We start from the raw sequence: 17,309 nt of genomic DNA, 5'->3' as shown, positions 1-17,309 counted from the left end.
TCGCATTTTGTACACCCAATTTTGCACTTTCTGGAGACCTCTTACGCATGCGTGCCTTGGTGTTTCAAAGTAAAGCGCGAAGACTATTAAAACAAACCTTGTGTTATATTGAGCTTTTAGCACTAATTTCAATCAAGAAGCTTTTATGTTTGGTATACATATTTTTCTTATAGGCATCAAAAAAGAAAATACACATTGAAGAAGGTAGCTTCACGTATGTATATTTTAAGACATGTCTTAAAGTATATGTTTTAATAACAATTTATTTCTTAATTTTCAAGCTATATCTCCATAATGTTCATAACAACTATTATTTAATAGAAACCTAAAAGTTCAAAGATAAATCCACCATTATCGAAGCTTAGAACTCACATGAAACTTGAAAGAAGTCGATGTTCTTCCTTCTCATAAAGGTATTTTATCTTTATAGAATACAACTTCCTCCTTTTCATAAAAATCTTCCAATTTAGTGTAGCAAGCACATTGTATACGAGTGATGATGTCCCATGCCCCTCCAAAAAGTTGTTGCAACATATGGCCTCTGACATTACTTATCTTTGCATTGTTTATTTCATCTAAAAAGTGGTGGATACATTTTAGTTAATTTCTCATAATTATTCAATGATAATTTTAAAGTAAATAAGTAGTACTTGGTGAAAGGATACATCAAGTTTTAGCATTGATTGGACAACCTATAGATGGTGATTTGAATTGATGCAAATATTGGATTTAGTATTGTAACAATGTACACATGCAACTTAGAGAAGAATAAGCTTAAGACTACAATGCAAAGTGTGATGAGAAGTATTAATGTGGAAGAACATTTATAAGATGAAGTTTACCTTAGAGTGAATGGAAATATATATAATGTTTGGGGAAAAAACCCTTAACAAGGAAAAAAGATACTTGAGCAGTCCTAAGTATTTGTATAGATCACTACCAAAATATGGTAACCAATCCCTCTTAGGAGTGATGTAAAGAATAAGAGCTAGCACTCAGGTATAGGGAAATGCCAAGCCTCATAGACTATGATACTATTGCACTATGTGAACTCAACCTTTGGGACCAATGGTCGACACGATCCTATTATTTCAGGAGTTTCAGCCTACAAAGTACTTAGGCTAGCTTTCACCTGGCCACTCACACAATCTATGACTACAACAATTCACTTGTAGTGAGCTTGCTAGGTATTCCATCAAGTGCGATAGAAGCACATGGTAAAACTCCATGATCCAAGTGAGTGCCATTGGGTTCTCACCCCTCTATAGCCTTGGCATGCCACATGCATGAGAGAAAGAATGGATATGGCAAGAGAGAGTTTGCAAAGAGGATGGAATAGCTTCACTCACTCAGTCCCTCACTCACACACACACACACACACACACACACACACACACACACACACACACACACACTCTCTCTCTCTCTCTCTCTCTCTCTCTCTCTCTCTCTCTCTCTCTCTCTCTCTCTCTCTCTCTCTCTCTCTCTCTCTCTCTCTCTCTATCTATGGGAAGCAACAAAGCAAGTACATAAAGTTTGTCTACACCTGAATAGCTTGTTCTATTCTTTCTAGTCCTTTAAATACATGTTTTTAGGATTAGTTTTTTCCCATCCCTCTTAGGCCTCCAATCTTTTTGTCATCGTAAGACAAGTCACCTCTTATTGCATGATTTCCCCAAGGTGAGAATAGAATAGAACTTTTTTGATTTTGCCTCAATAGCCTACACTACTATTACGAATTGCACATGATCAAGCCTGTAGCTTGCAAATTTACAAGGTAAAATAATATAATTAATGTAATTATTTTATGATTTAAATGTGCAACCATTCTATGCGCATAGCAAATAATGGTCATTGATTTATTGTAGCATGATTAGAAAAATGCACTCTATTTATGCCAACATAGTCTTCTTGGCTTGTGGCATGTTGCTTTATGCATTATTTCTTACAGTTAACATTACCCCCTCCTAGACAAGTGCAAATCCCATGGCACTCACCATCATAGATGGCATGCTCCAACTTGCACTGAAGACATGGATGCTCAAGACAGTCATGTATTGACTTTGGAGGAGTCCTTTAATTTTTTAATGGTAGAAGCTTCTTTGTACAAGGTAAGGAGTGGTTAGAGTGATGGCATGTGATATGGTTGCTGAAGTTTATGGTATTCTTGAAATTCTCATGGTGAGTCAAATGGCAAAATTGTTGGGTTGAGGATAGAAGAAGCATTGAAAATGGCACATCAATTATGGTAATCTTTAGTACCTACAATTGGATAACGTCTTGTGTAATTTCTCCCTAGGAGAAAGTGCTAGTCTTCTTTGCATACTGTTAGGGCTTGGATTCCACCATATATTTGCTATCTTATACCTTAGTATTTGTGTGCATGTAGGCTTGAAGGTTCAGCATATGTAAAACAGCCTTTATCTTTCATATGATGTTTCACCTAAAAGTCAGGGTGCAGGTCAAAAACGCCAGGCAATTGTGTCTTTTAAAACCATGCATAGTGCAAAAACGTGGAGATGTCAAGACAGCACCAGATTCTCGTCATCGATGTCTGATTCTGATAATATATGCTTGTTTCCCGAATATTGGTGCAGTCTACTTCAAGTTATTTGATGAGGAATGGCTGTGATGGTGTAAATCTGTGTGGTATCTTTCAAGACAGCAATTCTGTGTTGATGAATATGATATGTATCTCATGTCTATGTATTTCTCCTGAATATTATGTGTGTTTAATGGTTGTGAATTTGTTCAAGAAGTCTCCTGCAACAATAGGATTGTTTTGGCGGACCGGTGTGTCTTATGTTTCTTTTATGTCTCTATGGAAGCATAACACTTTGGCGATCCTGCTGGTTTCATGGGCAAAATTCTCATGATTTAGGCATCAGGCCTGGAACCAATTTTTTCATAACAAAAGTTTCAAGATCTTTCAAGAATTCAAGGCATTTTTACATTTTCAGCCACTTTTCTGCACTTCTACAAGTTGCAGGTATTAGGATATCCATGTATAAGAAATACCCTGCAGTCAAATTGTTTGAAGGAGGATATCTTGAAGTTCTTGTTCTTGAAGAATTCAATCTCTTCAAAAGTTCTCAATGGTGTGGATTCAAGGCATATTATTCAGGTTTTATCTTTCTTCTTGAAAATCTTGTTTTCAATTCAGGCTAAAATTTTAGATTTGTGATTATTTTGGGAGTTTCAAAGTGGAGTCATCATATCAAGATATTAGGATGATATATTCATTGAGCAAGAAGGTTATGAAGTTCAAAGATGGGAAATACCGATTTGCAATTTTTAGGATAGCATATTGTTATGGACAATTATGCTTTGTACCTAAATGGGCTATAACATTCGTGAAGTGCATGCCTACAGCCAATTATGATGTGTGTTGTAAGTATAAATGGCATTCCTCAAAATTATATGCAGTTTATGGTTGTTCTTTTATTCAAAGAGTAGTATGCTGCATTATGGATATTTCAAGAGTCCTCAGACTCAGACTTGCTAGTGCAATAATGGAGAAATCTCAAGATGTCTTGAATTTCTAGGTATAACCAGAATTGCAGAAGTTTTAGGCTGATAACCTGAACCGCAGGAAGTTCCAGGAATAGCTTGCGTTGCAGGAATTTCAAGCAGTTACCTGAACTTCAAGAGTTTCAGGCAGTTTCATGAACTGCATGAATTTCAGGCAGTTACCTGAACTGCAAGAATTGTAGGCAGTCACCTGAATTGCAGGATTTTTCAGGCTGATTACTTGAATTGTAGGAGTTTCACGTATAACGTGAAGTGCAATAGTGTCAGAGGGCTGTAAAAATGATAGGCATAATCTGAATTGCAGCAAATATTGGAGATAACTTGATCAACTTGAGAAGTCTGGTCAATAAAGGAGCTTTCAAGAATTCTCAAGAAGTACCTATAAAGGAGTATTTCAGGTAGCCTAAACTGCTAGAATTGCAAAAGTACTCTGAGTATTATAGACTGAAGATCTATTATTCCATCATTGCAAAGCGGATTCTTTTTCAAACTTTAGATATGCTTCATTATGAGTAAATCCAAGAAGAAGGAAAAGAGATGCAAAGTTTGTTTTGAGCATGGGCATAGTTCTAAATGCCATCCATATGTCCATGAGTCCTATGAAAGCAATAAGTCCTGCAAATATTTTTGCATGGTTGATCTATGTAAGTAGTTTAATGGTATTCGCAAGAAGTTCTCTTTAGCAACCAAGAAAGGTTCAAGTTCAAGACTGGATAGAGCATGGGAAAAGATGACTTCTTTTGAGAATGTCATTGATGATGCTTGTGAATGGCATGGTGACCATGTAGGCTAGAAGGTAAAGTCTTGCTCAAGTTTGAAGCAGGTTTAGAGATTACTTAGAGCAGTTGAGAAGCTCAAGGAGAAGTATTATGATGTTTTGGATTCGGATCAGGATTCAAGTTCAGGTGATGATGATGATTGCTACCCTTTACCTATGGATTTGCCAAAGATTGAGGCTGAGGGAGTCAAAGAGGACAAGAGCCAAAGCAGCCACAGATCCTCTAGTGCCCCAAACCCAACACAAGAGCTTACCAATGGGAGAGTGGAGCATCACACACCTTGCATTGACAACTTGAAGGTATTTTCCATATTTTGGTCTTTAGCATACTGCCATAATCAATCTCAAATTAGCTTTCCTAAAGAAGAAAGAAGTGATGAAGTTCTCATCGAGGAAGTTGATCAGTTTGGTGATAAGTCTAGTGATCAAGAAGATCAATTGCATATTCGAGAAGATGATGTCGTTATGGATGACAAGCATGAGGCTAATGTTTTTCTCAATGAGGATGCTATTGTGGATGATCTTCTTGGTTCTCTTATTGGTTTTGAGGAAGATTATGTAGCCAAGGAGTCAAATTTCACTGAAGAGGCTTTACAAGTACTTGAAATGCCACTACCTGTAGTACAAAATCCATCATTTTAGGATGTAATTTTGCAGGATACATATATTTACACCATGCTAAATACTATTCCAGGTTATATCACTATTCGACCTGAAGAAATTCAACAAGTTACTACTATTGTAAACTCTCAAGTTAATTGCATGCATGAGCAGTTTTCAGGACAACAAGTAATCAGTTTTGAGCAAGTTTTTGAGCAAAGTCTGGAGTGTTGTCTTGCACTTGGGTACCCAAACTATATGTAGACTTTGATGTAAATATAACACGAGTGCATGTGCATACTTAAGAATTACTTAGTTAGAAGATAGCCGTTGTGGTTCGTCAAAATGGTGTTATCGATGAAGTGAGGAGATACAATACACAGAAAAATGTTCGGTGTTGATGAAAAATGCACTTTTGGGAGGTTCTAAAGACACCATCAATATATTGGACAAGATGCATCATAGCCAAATGGCCTGAGGATAAATCTCTTTGACAGTTGTAACTAATTGCAATGATCAAAGATAATGGTTTCTCCTTCCAATGCCTTTCCACCTTGCTTTTGTCACTAGTTGTGATGGCATTGAAATGAATTTAAGAAAGGAAAGTGCAAGTGACTCAGGGTGATCAATCTAACTATAGGCGAGATAGACTCCCTAACTATGTCTTGCCCTTAATGTGCCCTAAGAAAGTGTGGCACAATGTATGGAAGGGCTAAGGGGTTAGGAATAGAGATGGGCAACCAAGGCCACTGAATGTACCTAATTCAAAGATCCCCAAGGTGTGGTGCAATGATCATGCATGTATTTTTATTTTTTTCTCTTTCTTTTTCTAATATAAAAATGTCATATAGTGACACTTTCAACCTTACAAGAGGGAGTTAAATTTTTTTTGGGTTTAGAAGGCTAAGAATGATAATACTCTATAATAATGTCAATCCATAAGCCTCGGTGTTGGAAAACCTATTGTCGATGAGGAAGTACAGTTTTAGAGATGATTCGAATTTTGGGCCAATCATTATACTTCTTATTAAGATAGCAGAAAGCTTAAGGTGAGAGTTGAAGTGAGTTTTGCTTACTGCAGTCAGCTCTCTAATGTCGAATGTCTTTTCACGTGCCCTTGAGGTAGATTGAGGACCCGTGCCTTTGAGTATACCACTTATTAGTTATTTTAGCTACATTCACTTGATAAAAATTGAAAGCACATGCAGTTGAGCTCATGAGAATTGAAAATTAAAAATTTAACCTCAGCTTTTCACCACTTACTAGGCTTATCGGTTTGTTAGCATAGCAGTCAACTATTGCTTCCTCCATGCATGAAAAATGTTGCAATGCTTCCAAGCATTGTAGGGATATTGATCTTATGGTGTGTATGGATTTTATTAATATAATTTTACTAAATTTTCATATGAGGCTCGCATAGTATACCAAAATTTCTTGAATATGCTTCATGTGTTGGGGGTAAAGGCACCTCTGCCTAGCCGCTCATATATTACTACATTGACTGTACATGTGCCTGCACACTACATGCAGCGGCCACCCATCACTGTCACTTCATTCTTTATTCTTTCATTGATATTTGAATAAAGGGAATGCTGGTCACACATTGTGACTATCAGAGTTCTCTCTCTCTCTCTCTCTCTCTCTCTCTCTCTCTCTCTCTCTCTCTCTCTCTCTCTCTCTCTCTCTCTCTCTCTCTCTCTCTCTCTCTCTCTCTCTCTCTCTCTCTCTCTCTCTCTCTCTCTCTCTCTCTCTCTCTCCCCATAGTTCTTGATCCCGCTCATGCTTCCACTTCAAGGCTCACCTCCCTTCAATTGGTATCAGATTCTTCTTTATTGGGCTCTTGAGCTTGGTTGGGCACACATTCAGCATTCATTCAAATACCTATAGCTTGGTCTTCACTCTTGGCAACCATAGCCGCACCTTCGAGCTTTTGGTCAGTCTCATCCTTCTTGGGCTCGCATCGGGGCTTCTTGGGCACCCTCAAGGCATTCATTTGAAGGTATTGGAGCTCTTTTTTTTTGCTTTATTTCAATTCATAGGATATGAACAGTAGGGCAGCCATGCCTCTTTGCTTATTGATGCCATTTGGTACCCGATTGATGCCCAAATGTCAAGGAATGCTATGCACATGTTATGGAAATGATTTGGAGCTGATTTTGACCCTATTTCATCTCAATTTAGTAGTGATTTTATTACTGTAATACACCAAGGCTAAAGCTTATTTGGTTACTTTATGCTTTGCCTATTGGTCACGAGTGCTTCTCGAGTGATTCATATGACTACACGGATGTATACGAAGGTTGGCACATGTCTTCTATTGCTCCATAATGCCTTTTGAAGTTTGATCGAGCTCCATCTTGGTTGTCATTTGATTGACATTGGTCTACAGTGGCATGCTTTGTGACAGTCATTATGCCTATGGTCTATGCTTGACCCTTCGATACATGCTTTGAAGCATATGCCAGAAATGTATGCTCCTTACATTGTCTGTGTTTGAAAGTCACTTGGAGCTTCAGTTGGACTTTCATTTGCATACTTTGGAGCTCATGGATGCTTACTTGGGTTGTTAGAGATTTGAAATTGATTGTTACATGATGTACTGGATGCTATAGGTGATGCTTGACCAATCCCTTGCTCTGGATGTTGATATATGGTCTTGGCTACATGATGTCTTATGTATTCACATACTATCTTTGAGCTTGGTTGCTTGATTAACATCGATCTTTCTACCAGTGGGAGCTTCAAGCTATCTCTGGATATTGCAGAGAGCTTGTGGGTTATGCAGTTGAGCTTCTTGAGTATATGAGACTAGGATCTCTTACATGTCTATGCTCTTGATAGATAGTTGTCTTCATTGGATGCTTTTGGGCTGATTTGATCCATCTTCTCTTTGAGCGTACACCGACCTTTGTCAGGTCCTGTCAATCAGGCATACACCTAGCTTGGCTTACTCTTTGAGTTCTTTATGCTAGGGGCTGTATCCTCCTACTGACATCAATTTCGCAAACACATTTGGGTGTTTGGCTCATGGTTCTTGGTTGCTACAATGTTTGTTACATGCCCACTTGATGCAAGATTTGACTTGGCAGTCATACTTGACTATGGACTTTGACTGTGGACCATTGTTAGCTCATTGTTTCCTCTCTTTTTCTCACTGTTGTGATTTGTTACAACAAGTTCTTTTATGTGGAGTATGATGTATTTACTGAGCTTAATCATGTCATTTGATGTACTTTTTGTACTATTTGGTGGACAGCTGGTCATTTTAGCAAATTCTCTTATTTTCAGCTTGTTTTGGCAATGGTTTGGGCTTGTTTATTGCTAATTACAAAATGTGGTTTTTTGCATAGTCTGCTTCTATTTGACTCATTATGGCTATTCATCTCAAAGATACAACTTTGTTTAACATTGCCGAGTTGGATGGCACTAACTATGATTGGAAGTCTCAAATATGGTAGGTTTTTGTGCAGAAATTGCAGGTTAAGACACTAAGAAACAAGGGTATTAAACTTGAGAACATGGATGATGATGAGTGGCCTAATTTAGATGCACTTTGCAAGTCCACTATCATCTTATCACTCTCTGAAGAGGTCCACAATAATGTTGTTGAAGATGAAGATCAGAGTGCATAAAGATTTAGGAACTTTATGGAAAGCGAAGCCCTACTTCGTAGATGTGTTGGCTTAAGGATCTCCACATGAACGAGCGGATCCCATTGTCTACTCACTTTAGCCAGTTTCATTCTATCGTGAAGAATATGCTTTAACAAGGTATTGAGTTGCAGCATAAAACATGAAAAACAATTATGCTTCCCCCGCAGATCGCATGCTTTATCTATTAGAGGTGGCAGATGTGGCAAGAAAGATAATTATCGTCATGGGAAGGACTCTTAGAAGTCTCGGTCTAAGTCACATGGACGCAGCAAGTCCTATGGACGTAAGTTTGATCTTACATGCCATTATTATGGAAAAGCAAGACACATATGACCGTAGTGCCATAAGATGCATGATGACAAGTGCAAATAAAAGGGAAAAGAGAAAGTGCAAGAGAAATTCAATGATCGTAGTATTATACCTGCAAAGTTTAGCATCAAGAGTGAGGAGATAAATGTCATGCAGCCTAAGGAGTCCAATGGTGACTACATCTTAGCAGCCTCTTCATGTGATGCCTCTCAACTAATCGAGGCTTAGTCCATGCATGCACAGTGTTGGCTCTTGGATTAGGATGCATCTTTTCATGTGACCCCCTATCGTGAGTGGTTTCATACCTATTGCAGTGTATCTGGTTCTGTGCACTTAGGTGATGATTAGTCTCTTGCTATTCTCCAAGGTGGGTGGCTTGCCCTTCCCTTATGCATCAACAAAGTTTCCTTTGCTAAAAATTGTGAATATCTTGACACCATGTAGGGTCAAGTGTATTCAACGTGCTTCGTAGTCCATGTTGCATTTAGTTGTCCACTTCAAAGTTCTCTTGATCATAATTTCCTTTCTAACATCCTCTCGATTTGGAAGCACATAGAACATAATTGGCAAGATTTTAGTTTCTAAGGTCATCAAAATTCTATATTTATATAGGAGAGAGTATAGGGATCCCCCATATGGGTTGATTGTTGCATCAATTATTGACACAAGTTTGGGAGTCCATGGTCCATCCATCATAGGTAAGGATGTTATAGTTTGCTCCTTTGTCAATGAGAGCATTAGTGGTGTGCTCTCTCTTTTGATTCGCTTGACCCTAAGATAGGCAAGTGGGATTAGTTCTTAGTCCTTGGGGTTGATGGCTTTATCTTTGACCATTCTAATCAAGATGTCTTGTCATGTAGGCCTACTAGGTGTACTGCTGGATGTTTGGTCTTTAGGGCTATCACAATATACGTGAGCAGTACCACACTCACTACATCATAGGTTTGCTTGATGTTTAATCGAAGATCCTTGCTTTCTTGGGTATTTGTTTGACATGTGCCATGGTTGATGGCAATTCCAACACTATTGTTTACCTCAAGTATGCTTCTTTTTCTCTCCTGTATCCTAGAGTCATGATGGGAATAGGTTAGTGATCCATAAGGATTGTGTTACCTTCCTCATTAAAAAAAGGATTCACGTATTCTTCTTCATCACACAATTCTTTGATCAAATGTGTAGGTTTATCATTCATTTGGATCATAGTCTCCTCTTGTGGATACAAAAGTTTAACTTCATGATTTATGAAGCTACAAGGAGATTCCTTTCACGAGGATTTTGGAAAGGAACCCTTTAGTTACAATTCCTTAAATCTTTATTGGATTAATCTACCTTAGTCATTCTCTATCTCCAATTTCATATTAAGGGGATACACCTTGTCCATTCACTATCTTGAGTTTCATAGTAAGGGATACACCTTGTCAACATAAGAAAATGGTATCTCCTTAGTTAGGATGTACTTACTTTCCTTAATTAATTCTCTCATGGTTAGGCCTTGATGAAATGGTTTTATGAACAACGTTCGAAGTTCTTTTATTTAGTTGGAACTAGCTGTTCTTTGTCTTTTACTTAGGTTATTTTAGATAGTACTTAACTTATTGTTTTTATCTTCCTGATGGGCTAAAATAATCCATGGTTAGGCCTTGATGAAATGGTTTTATGAACAACGTTTGAATTCTTTTATTTAGTTGGAACTAGCTGTTCTTTGTCTTTTACTTAGGTTATTTTAGATAGTACTTAACTTATTGTTTTTATCTTCATGATGGGCTAAATCCAATGTTCTTCCATTTATAAGCTATGAACCTAGTATCCTTTTTTAATCTAATTTTTTAAAAGGGGAAATATGAACTACATTTAATGTAATAGTTAATTGAACGTGATGTAAATGAGCTAATCCCAATAGTCTTCCTAACATAGAGCTTAGCTATAAGTTTCTTCCTTTGTCCAGTATGCATACTATCATTATTAGTATAGACTTTATGGTAACTATTGTAGAACTATAATGCAATGTATGGATTAATCCAATCATGGGAGGGGATGCTCCTTTTGAAAATTCCTTCCTACGATATCAATCTGAGTATCCATCTACCAAATTCACGAAACATCATAAGATGCTTGAACTCAAGAAGTTGGATTACATGAACTGTTTATTCATTCAAAAGTAACATTAATTACTATCCAATGTATCAAAAGTACATCTTAAAGCATAAGGGAGGTTAGCTAAGCTTGATTCGATGCGATAGGGAAGTCATTTGCATGCACTGCTTCTTGTTCCACTCCTATGCTCCATCATTTCATAGCCATCATGAGTGTACAAACTCTACAGGTGCATCACTTGTCCTACTTTCTTTGCTTCTTTTTCAGTATTGCTAAGCTTACATGTCCTTGAGTTCGAACTAAGCAAGATAAGGGGGCGGTGCTTTCATAAAAAGTGGGCTATGTAGGATTTCAATATGATAAGGGAGGCTATCCTCGTGTATTGATAAAAGCTTAAGATAGTAAAAGATTGAAGTACCAAAGGAGCATTTGAAGGTAGAGTAATTTAATCATATATTAAGTGTGATGATAGAGAAGATGGATAAGATTTTGAGAGATGAAGATGGATGGTCAGAAGGGTAGGCAATTGCAATTTGAGGAGAAGGATGGATGGGAAACGAGAAGAATGTCAGGTCCTCTTCAGATTCTTGTGCTTCTCTTTGTTTTCAATATCCTTTCCACTTCCTCTCCAGCCTCTCCTCTCTTTCTTTTTCTCTCCTTTCCTCTCTTTATCCCTTTCTTCTCTCATTATCTCTCCTTTCTCTCTCTATATATCACACACACACATACACAGCATAAGCAATATTGTTCTAGCTAAATAATAACAATTGAAATGTTAAAGATATTAATAGCATATACTAAGGCTATTATATATCCTTCATGTTTATGTGATCATCATCAAGGAGTGGGAGTCCTCTCAATATTCCCCTTTCTACCCTATGTTGTAGATTCTTTAGCAATGGATATGCTGCAATAGCAAACAATAAAGGCACTAGAGGACACCTTTGTCTTACAAACCTTTACAAATCAAATGGATGTGACATGTATTTATTGACTCCCACCTTTTATAGTGGCATTTCAAAATAATGTGCCAATCATTCTACAAAACTTAGCACCAAACCCAAGCTTTTTGATAACTACTAATAGGAATTCCCCCCTTAGCCTTGTCCAAATCCATAATAATCAATTTGAATTTCCCCCTAGATTCTATTGCATTCTCAATAACAACTAGTAGCTTCAAGATATCATCTTGCATTTTGCACCATGGATAGTGCCATATTGGGCATTATGCAAGATCTTTCCAAGCAAGAATTTCATTTGCATGGTTAGTGCTTTGGCCATAATTTTATATGACACATTGAGGATGGTCAATGGCATCCATTGAGATGGCTTGTTTCTAAATACACCTTTAGATAGAAGTTTGACTCCTTCCTTGGTTGACAGATAGTGGTATTTTAGCCCAAATCATACAAGCATTGGCAAAGCTTGTCATCTCATTTCCACATGCAAGATAGATTGCACGATAAAGCTCCAAGAGTAGACCATCTAGCTTTGGGGACTTTTTGCTTTTCATTTTCCTTACAACATATTGGAGCTCATTTGTGGAGAATGGTCTTGCTAGCATAATAATTGTCTCCTCATACAACTACCTTGTCAACTAATTCAAGAAATTGATGGAGTCTCATCGTAGTCTTCTACCTGGGTTGGCATTTTCCCAACTATACTAGAGAGGTGGTTAACAAAGACCCTTGCTATACACACATCATCTATATGTACCCTCCCCCTTTCATCCTCTATCATTACGATGCACTCTTTCCTTTGAACAACTTTATAGAAGGTGGATGATGGTGCATCCCTTTTTATAAAGACTATCCCCCTTAATTGCATCCATATAGATGCAATTCTCTTCCCCTCTTCCACCTTAAGATAACCCTCAATTCTCTATAGGAGCCAAACAAAACATTGATCATTAGGGCACACATTAAGGCTGGTCATCACACTAGCTCTACTCCTAACAACTACATTATAATCCCTTCTTCTCCATTTAGCCTTAGCACGACCATATCTCTTGCTTGCTTTTGTGATGGATTGTATTACCTTTTCCAATCTCTCACAAGGATCAATTATGCCTTTGCCAGTCTCCAATCACCTCTTACCAAGATCATGGACCGAATCTCGTCTTGCAAGAATGTTGTGTTGAATATGAATGGCAACGAGTAGTTGCACACTATGTTTAGCATATCCTAAAGCTTTACTTTTTTTTTTTCGATGCATTTGGGGCATATATTGAGTACAGGTGTAGGTCAAATATTGTGGGATAGCCTTCCTTTTCCTTCCTTAATAGCATAGGGGTTAGATATTCTTTTACCACCAACATGGTTTTAATAAGGGTTATAAGGTTGTAACTAAAAAGCCTTAAGTGGTTTAACAAAAATGGGTAAACTCAATTGATGGGGACAAAATAGACAACAATGGTGAGCACAATTCTAACTATCAAATGGAGGAGGAGGGTAGATTGTAGCAAACATAGCGGATGCAAGTGATTTTGGGACTACAATAGTATCACCTTTAGATCAAGAAACAATGATGATGATATCCCTCCAAATTCTTGAAATGACTTTAGGGGGTAACCACCAAGCAAGATGGTTTAGATGGTAAAAGGTGGTATTTAGTAAAAGGAGTGGGTTTGGCATCCAGGAAGTACGTTTGCATGCACTTCAAAGTGATTTTGGAACACAATCCACAATGCAACGCCTTTACCTAATGGGCAGAAGGAGGAGGATGCCTCTTGATGATCATGATGGTGGTGGCTTCTATGGATGGATGAAGCCTTTATTGAGGTTGACAGGTTTTCTAATAGCCTTGTGCTCTAATCAATGCTATTCCCTTCACTATAGTTAAAAAAAAAGAGAGCATAATATTGAGGTGCATGAGTAAGCACCTCCCTCATGCATGTATTTATGGATCTATCTCTCTTAGCTTTTTGTACTAAAAAATTCAATTAGTCTCCCAACCGTTAAAACAAATATCCTTTAACACCACACTAGTATTTTTAGGTAGTCCATGGACTTTGTATTTGGATTGACCTTTAGTAAGTCCATTCACACTAATCATCTATCTTTTAACCCTTTGGCCCATATACCTTTGTGCTCATCTCTTGGAATCCTATTCCCTAATGTAGACTACCCCTTGATCCCTTAACCATATCAATAGCTTAGCTTGCTAGCTCGTTGCCCACTATGTGCATTACGGTCTGCTCTCTCAAGATCCTTGTCATGATAGCCTATGCCTAGTTGTTAGATTGTTAGATGGTGATATGTTGTATATATATTACATCGCTGATCTTGATGTGTTATGTGTTTGTAGATGTATCTATTCATCTTATTGCAAATATGATGTGGTCAGGATCCTCATTTAGAATGCTAGCCTCAACATTAAGAGAGAAAATGTTGGTGGAAAAGGGATGAAATTAGCAAACACTTCCTATCCTATAAAAGTGCACACCCCCAACTAAATACAATGTACCTCCTCCCCTTCTTGGTTGATATGTCGCCGGCCCTACCACCATAGTCTCAAAGGGGGGATGTGTGTGTGTGTGTGTGTGTGTGTGTGTGAGAGAGAGAGAGAGAGAGAGAGAGAGAGAGAGAGAGAGAGAGAGAGAGAGAGAGAGAGAGAGAGAGAGAGAGAGAGAGAGAGAGAGAGAGAGAGAGAGAGAGAGAGAGAGAGAGAGAGAGTGTGTGTGTGTGTGTGTGTGTGTGTGTGTGTGTGTGTGTGTGTGTGTGTGTGTGTGTGTGTGTGTGTGTGTGTGTGTGTGTGTGTGTAATAGTCATCTCCAATATCTTCATCATCATTCTTTTTCTTCATCATCCCCCTCTTCATCTCATTGTTAATAAGCTTATAAGCTAAGTCTCATAATATTTAATCTATTTAACTTAACTCGTGTTTTGATGCATGCCACTGAGAGGCCTTAGAGGCCATTCCTATATTGTAAAAGGAACATTGTTTTACCTCATGTGCTTGCACAAGACACAACTTTCAATTCTTGTACAAATTACTCTTTGCAATTGTCACTCATCCTCTCTTGTGCTGCATTGATCGTGCCATTTGGGTTAGCACCATTAGACCCATGGTTCTTTAAGATGGTCAATAATTTTACTCACAAATGTTCGTAGATGATAACTCCAACATTGTTCATGTTGATCCTTTTTCAGTAGGAACTGTACTCAGAATCTATGAATATTTTTTCTTTCTCTCTGGCTCTATAATGAGTAATAAAAAATATGAGCTTTTATTCCTTCCATGAAATGATAGTCCTCAATGGTTGGAACAATTTGGGATTGGGGAGATTGCCAAAGGGCAAATTATAAGGTATCTTGGCATCTCGATTGGGGTGGAATAAATTGCAAGGCAAGATTAGTGTCAAACTCCCCTTCACATCTAGATTTGTAGGATGGGTAGTCCTTCTATGGATGATTATTTTGTCCCCCATGATGGTATCCACTGCCTCAAATTTTTTGTTTGCCAAAGAAAATTGGGATAGGATAGAGACTCTTTTCAAGACTATCCTCTTGTCATTTGGAGAAACCAAGGTTTGGCCAACCATCCCATGGGAGCAAGTCACCTCTTCCTTAGATGAGGGTGTAGTTGGCTTGGAACAAATCAAGGAGAAATCCCAAAGAGTCTTTGTTACCTTGCTAAAAAGAATTAATGATGGCCAATTTTGGTCCATCATGGTCACCAATTGGATCTTTGGTGCCAAGGTTTATGGCAAAGATTTGTCAAATGCAAAATGCTATGATGTTTTATTTGCTAGCCTCAATGTTACGATGTATCATTCTAGGGTTGCTCAATAGATAACGAATGCTTGGAGATCTTGATTTTATTTATTCCATTGGCAAGGTGTAGCTAATGGAAGGGAAGATGAAACCTTGGCTAGGAATATATGGCTTTCCTCTCATGCTTTTGGCAATAACTATGTTTCAGCCGATGAGAATGCAAAAATGTGCCTTAGAATTTAGCAGAAAGGGCTTGGCTATTGGTATGAGATGTGGAACCTTGGCACTTCCTCATTCCTTCCTTATGACCAAGTTACCACCTGCTTTGGATCCAAAGCTACATGGCTTCAAGAAGTTCTTTCCAAAGTTAAAGAAGGATGGCCTACTTCCCCCAAGTTTATATGAAGGTGGGAGGTCTCAGTTGTAACTACCCTTTTGGTGCATTGTAATGTGCCCTGGTCCAAGCACATTTTTAGTAGTCCATTGAGACACGAGTCTAAACGATGCCACTTGGCACTCCCATGGAATGTCACAGGGTTTGTTGCCTAGGGTTTCTCGAGTCCACCTCACAATGAAACGTTCGCAGCAGGAACCCATTAGGATCGACTTGAAATCTGGGTTCCTAGTGGTCAAGGTCTCCTGAAAGCATTCTAGCGTGCGAGTCTTGGACATCCTACTTTATGCAGAGATACCCAAACTGAAGCAGATCCATGCCGCACTTAGTTCAAAGAGAATGGGCAACGAGAAGGATACACCGCTCAACCTCTTTGCCCATAGGGCATAGTCCCATTCCGGTCCCCTAAAACAACATGAATTGAAACTCTAACCTAATAGTACCTAAAGGTCGTACGATTGTAGAACCTTGTGAGAAGCCTCCCAGTTTTCTAGAACCACCCAGGACAAACCCGTCGGGAGTTCCATCCACCCACTTCCCTTGATAGCTTTAGTTTTCTAATTAGGTCCTATCACATTTATGTGTGACATTCAAATTCAACTTCCTTAATTAGGCCTTATAGGAAACAAGGTTCGTTCACGTAATTTATGTCACAAACACGAATATAGAGCAAGCAATCCTTTGAAAAGCAAGTTCAAACAAATTCCTTAACTTATCTTCACGTTAATCTTTGTCTTTTGCCCATACAGGAGAAATTATGTACCCCTTCTATCCAACATAAGTACCTAGTCCAAATGACATGGCACCATAATTTCCATCAAGTATCTAGAATAGGATCTTCCAATGCCTCAAACGTTGGGCTCACGGCAGTTTACAACTCTGTTTCGGACTAGGCAAGGGGTGTCTAGAGCTCCACTGACCCCAAGCGACCTAGGAGTGAGACACATCTTCCGTGGTTGGCCTTTTCACCACCCACCTTCGACCTGTGAATCAAGTAGTGCCCTCTTGGGTTGAAATGCGGTGTGACCTTGGAGATGATCCACGTGCGCAAAATATCCTTCCTTAATTAATCCAATTAAGAATCAATCACAATCAAGGCAATTAGCCTAATATCATCTTCCAGGAAAACATTCCTTCAACTTGTCATTATTGACCCCTGCCATGCATTTACCATCAAATACAAGCACTTGGAATAATAATCCAAATCATACCCCATCAATCAGTTTAATGCCAAA

This window comes from Lygodium microphyllum, chromosome 4 (genome assembly GCF_053477565.2).
Source record: "Lygodium microphyllum isolate KBCC chromosome 4, Lygodium_microphyllum_v1.1.10, whole genome shotgun sequence".
Classification (NCBI taxonomy): Eukaryota; Viridiplantae; Streptophyta; class Polypodiopsida; order Schizaeales; family Lygodiaceae; genus Lygodium; species Lygodium microphyllum.
The sequence above is the reverse complement of the archived record's forward strand: the minus strand, read 5'-3'. Positions refer to the sequence as shown.